Source organism: Dreissena polymorpha, chromosome 11 (genome assembly GCF_020536995.1).
Source record: "Dreissena polymorpha isolate Duluth1 chromosome 11, UMN_Dpol_1.0, whole genome shotgun sequence".
NCBI lineage: Eukaryota > Metazoa > Mollusca > Bivalvia > Myida > Dreissenidae > Dreissena > Dreissena polymorpha.
This window is the reverse complement of record NC_068365.1, coordinates 19174426-19180581: the sequence shown is the minus strand read 5'-3', so window position 1 is coordinate 19180581 and position 6156 is coordinate 19174426.

Here is a 6156-nt window from a genome sequence, read left to right as displayed (position 1 = left end):
GTAAATATAGTTTTGCTTAAATACCTCAACCAGTATACATTTTAATTTGCCTTAATTTTTCTTAACTAAATTATCACTGTGTAATGTTCCATAATTTGCGTTATTCCTAGTTTTTCTATACGACACAATTTACCAAATAAAATGAGGGTGTGTGTGTGAGTGTGTGTTTTAATCATTATTTTCGGTATTAACTAAAGTGAATACACAGTTTTCAATATCCTGTTTTAAATAGTGTCATCATCTATATCCACGTTTCTAATTAATTATTTAATTAATTTCGATTTGCAAAGATGTACATCGTTTCGTTTTATATAAATATATATACTTGAATTTACTTGAAGCAGTTCACAACTCTGTAGAAGTAATAACAGCTAGGCTAGGCAATGTTAGGCTATTCTAGGCAAGGCTAGGCTCTTTTTTTCTCCATAACAAACTTGTGATCGGATGCGTGATGAATGCACACGGGTATATTGGGCACAAGTCACATACTGTTCCCACTTGTGAACTGCTATCCTCTAAAGTTGTTATGCGGGAATGAATCATATGAAGTAATAATTACGTTAAGTGTGTTTTTTTTATCGACGATTTCGTCGATAAGATTTGCAGGAATTGTTCACATATCACAGAAATGATAAAGTTTCGTAATGAGTACATTTATTAAACAAGTATAGCATGCTTTCTGAGTAACATCATTCATTATATATTACCTCGTTAACTTAATTGTACAAGTTTTGCAAACTGCAATTCATATATTCGTATATATTTACATTAATTTTCTTAAATGTGTTTCATTGATTATATATTATATATTTGATAGTGAAATTTTTTTTTTCAGAGAAGTTAATTTTTCGTTAAAATATGATTGTTTTTCATTCAAAATGATGTTTCTACTAATAAATATCATAGCCACACGCTAACCACCTGTGCACTTGGGTATATATATATATCATCACCTTTGTTGTTTGTTCATGACAGAACAAATGACGAAAGCATATACAAGACATCGTCAAATACATAAACACAATAAGCCAATCATAAATACGTATGCGTCAGAAGAAAAGAAAATGTCTCACTCCCTCTCTCTGCCTCTCCGACGCGAAAGAAAAACAAAAACAAAGAGAAGAAAACGAGAGAGAAACAAGAGAACGAAAGAGGATAGAGAGCGAAGAGAGAGAGAGAAGAGGAAGCGAGAGGAGAGCTAGAGAGAGACCCGAGCACTTCTATATCGAGATTCTCCGAGAATCATGAGTCTCTTACTTCGCTATGAGACTCTCCGCTATGGCTCCCCTTGAGACGCAGAGTCGGGCCCATGCACCGCGCAAGCGCAAGGAAAGGAGAGCGAGGAGGAGAGAAAGCGAAACAGTAGAGCGAAAGAGAGGAGAAAGAGAGACAGGGAGAGAGAGGGAGAGAGGGAGACGAGGAGCAGAGAGCGGGAGACGAGAGAGAGGAGAGAGCGAGAGAGAGAGAGGCGCGAGAGAGGAGAGAGAGAGAGGAGCGAGCGAGAGAGAGAGAGAGAGAGAGAGAGAGAGAGAGAGAGAGGCGAGAGAGAGCGAGCGGAGGAGAGAGAGAGGGAGAAGCGCGAGAGAGAAGGAGAAAGAAAGAAGAGGCCGAGAAAGAGGAGAGAGAAACTAGAAAAGAGAGAGAGCGAGAGAGAGAGCGAGAGAGATGGAGAGAGGGAGAGAGGGGCGAGAGAGAGAGAGAGAGAGAGCGAGAGAGAGAGCGAGAGAGAGAGGAGAGAGAGAGAGAGGGAGAGAGCGAGAGAGCGAGAGAGGAGAGAGAGAGAGAGAGAGAGAGAGCGAGAGAGCGGAGAGAGAGAGAGGGAGAGCGAGAGAGCAAGAAGAGAGCGAGCGAGAGAGCAGAGAAGAGAGAGGAGAAGAGAGAGAACCCTATCGTCGCACCAAAGCTAAGCTCGGTCTCTATCTCCCTCTCTCTATCTCTCTCTCTCTCACTCTCTCTCTCCTCTCTCTCACTCCCTCTCTCTCTCTCTCTCTCTCTCTCTCTCTCTCTCTCTTTATATATCTCTCTCTTGTTTATGAAATTAAATGCAAGAAAAGTATTTATGAAATCTATTTAATCAGCAAAATAACGGGACAAGCAACATGCTAACCTGATTAAGGGGTAAGACTCTCTTCCGATGGACCTATTGTGAAAGCATTTACAAATTTTTACCTTAGTAAATACTTTGTTTGAAACGAACTTGGTCGTGCGATACCCGTACTGGCTATTGAGGACCTTGAAAGAGTTTCTTAGAGAGCATTTCAACGCAGTCAAATGAATAGTGTAACAGCATGCTCAATAACATCCATAATACTATAAATTTATTGACGAGTTCGGCCTTTACTTATAAGCCCTGATAGCTTCTTTTTGTAGGAAACTATGTATTGTTTCCTAAATCAGAATAAGTTCTTTTGTTACACAATGAAAGCATGTGTATATTCGTTTGCAGGCAGTACCAGTACTAGAAGTTCTCTGCCGATGTGCCAGGAATAGCAATTTTAAGTTCATACTGTACATAAGATACGTGATTTTTAAAGCATCCCTCGTTCCGCTTCAGTAATGATCTCCGACCAAATATTGTTTCCGAGGCCTGCTTAAGCACAGCAAATGGGCATTTCTCTATACGTTAACCAACCGCATGTTTGACATGCGTACCAGGACTCCATACTCCCAGGATCAGACCAAGAATTATTGTGATAATCTTGAGTGATTTGCACTATTATTGACGATCATCCTATAAATGTGTTGTGTTACCAGTATTTTATGAGGCATTGGATCTTAGAAAATCAAGAATAATATAACGCAAACAACTTAAGTATTACGACGTAGTATTCAACTTAAATATTGTTTCTCATTATTGTATCTTTCCTCAGTTGCTAGGAAACGATGCAATAGTATTCTATGACACCACAGGCGATAAGCAACTTTGAAGACACATGTTATGGTCCATATTATAAATCAACAGGTAAGTATGTTGTTTTAACAGATGTAACAATGTAATTTTCAGCCCATAATTGTTTCTTGTTTTGTCGCAAATGAGTTCAGTGTTAAAATTAAATGACATCGCAAAATGTGCATATACTTTTTAAATAAATTACCGTTTAACAAAAAAATGAATACGTTATGAATTCAACAAAAAACAAACAAAAAAGTGAAAATTGTCCATTCAGGCATCTTTTGTTCACGACACGGGCTATATGTATATAATTTTGTGGTAATGTCAAACAGTAGAGACGTCCGGTTTGGTAATTGACACAGCGAACAGAAACGTCTCCTTTACTTGAGCGCTGTTTTTCCCACTCGAAGTATTTCCCGGGCGATTTGCACTCGATGTATTTTCCGTTTCGAATGCATCGCGTCTCCCACAGTTGAAGCTCTTCCTAAACTTGTCGAGACATACTAGGTAAATAAACGGCTTGGCGCCCCCAAGGATCAGGAGATTGCAGCGCAATGAAAAGTTCATGTTCGCGTGGTGCTTGGAGTCAAGCAAGTCAGATTTGATATCGAGGAGAGACAATACGAAAAAAGGCGTCCATATGGCCATGAAGAGCGCCCCGGTGAGGTTGAAGGTGAGCGCTAGGCGGCTGTTCATCTTTGTGGCGGCATTCTGCGTGTTTGGAATGTGGATCCGGAAGCGGCGAAGGTACATAAACGCCTGCGAGTGGAGAAGCGTGTACAAGATGAAGCAGGTGGGAACCGCGTACGCTAGCACGAATATGCGTACGGTGCTTGCTAAGAACGCCTGGTTGCGCACATCTTCCGGTTTGCAATTTACGGTCAGAGTGAAAGAGATGTTCGTTGTACGATTATATTTATTTTTTTCAATCCCTTCGTAGATAGCCAGGCGAGGGATACATAAAACGGTCGCAGCGGTCCATGAAATTGCGATAAATATCAAGCCGTGCTTCTTTTGCCATTGCTTTGCAGTTGCGCAGACTAGCCTCCGCAGACGGTCTGCGTTCAGAAAACAGAGCAGCTAAATCTGCGCGACGTTGCACGACATCGTCAAAAATTTAAACAACTTGCACGCGACATTTTCGGTTGTCCATGCATAGACCGGAGGCCATAGGTTCGCCACATAAAATGTGTTTGAAATGAGGCAGACTGAAATGTCGCATACGCATATGTTGACGATGACCACGAGAGACAGAGTGGAGAGCCGGAAGCGACGGCAGAAGATGAAGATGGTTACGATGTTGAACACGGCCAAGAACGTGGAGAAGATCGGAGACAATACGAGGTACGCCAGTTGCGACGGGTTGGAATACGCCATACTGTGACGTACTAAAAAAAGAATAACTTTTTTATAATGCATGCTTCCAAAGAAAAATAAAATGTAATTAAAATTACCTGTTTATAGGACTAGTACAGTGTGAAGGCTCAGGCCCCTTTTAATACGACAACCGATGTGCATGTTTTGTTTAAGAGGTAATTATGAGGTCCAATATACTTGCATTGAGAAACATATTCATTGTATAGCTGTTGTGTTGATGTTTTTACTATTTAAACAAAATTGCATTAAGTTATTAACAGTTCTTTTATCGATTATAAGTCATTCATATTTATGCAAAAAGGGTATGTCCTCACATTTACAAATTTTGACATTGTACATAACATAAGAGTACTCTCTTAATGAAAGCTTTAAATGTTAATAGTGGTAAAAATGCCTTCGCGATATTGTTGTCACCAATGTTTTATATGTTTTGCTAAACTAAGCAGATTTTCATAAAATCCAAACGTCAGACCTTCTGCAGGGCGATCATATTGACGAATTGTAAAGTGTATTTGTTAAATCATAATGTCTTTCAATTTTGTCACTAAACTAGGAATGCAAGAGGTTTACCGGTTAACGTACCGAAACGAACAGTTAACTGGTTACATTTTCGGGAAAAAGTTAGCCATGCTTTTTCATTAAATACCGTAATTCGTACGAGTTTACGTTTTGCGTGCGACATACTGCCAACTTGCGCTGGCAACTAGTTAAAACAATATGCCGCACCATCGACGGTACTAAATAACGTGTTAACAAAGTAATAAATCAATAAATCAGTAACTTAGTGGTTAAAAATAGGGGATACGTTAAGATATTTGGCGCTATTGTTTTGTTTTACTCGCGAAAATTTAACTAGCGAACTGCTGGGAGTGGGGGCTGTTAGCGAAGACGTGATTGACATATTTATCTAAGTCGTGATAATAATCTGTTGAGACATTAGACTATGGAAAGCCTTGACTGTCTTATACGTACAAAATGAACATTGTTGTATCCATTGTCAATATATTAAGTAAATATGTCATTATATTGGGTGCTTGTGTCAATATATTATGTCAAGCCACCCTTATATTAAGTCAACGAACCCATATATAATGTCAATGTGACCTTGTATTATGTCAATACGTCATTATATGAGGTGCATTTGTCAATATATTATGTCAAGCCACCCTTACATTGAGTCAATATGTAATTATATTGGGTGCATTTGTAAATATATTGTGTCAAACCATCCTTATATTAGGTCAATCTGTCATTATATTGGGTGCTTTTGTCAATATATTATGTGAAACCATCCTTATATTAAGTCAATCTGTCATGATATTGGATGCATTTGTCATTATATTATGTAAAACCATCCTTGTATTCGCCGTCGGGAAGTACATATTCCAAACGTTGTCCTTCTATTGCCTTCAATCGCTTAAACATGCAAAGAAAAAAATATCGATATGAAAATATAGAAATTTAGAACATACCTTCGGTACTAAAATAGGGATGGAAATTTTCCATCTTTGATTACAGGAACTCCGCATTAGTTACTACCCCCTTTCCACAACTAGTCGAAAAAAAATCACAGGTGGGAGTAACGTACCCTGGATAGTATATGGGCCCAGGAGCCCAATATATTCAAATAAATATATAAAATCATGTTTAATGAGAAAAAAATTGACAAAGAGCCATGAAAAAAATCCCCACCCTCGGAAAATGGAATCATAACAAGGTCATTAACTAGAATTTATCATAGGCCTGTCTTCGCGGGCCGCAAAAATGTCAAAAATAGCTTTAATCCAAAGCATCCCTTGGTCCTCTTATGCGGAATTGGACAACCTTTCAAAACAATTAACATCAAAGAAATCTGTCCAGCCGTTTACTCACAGTCGGCCGACAAC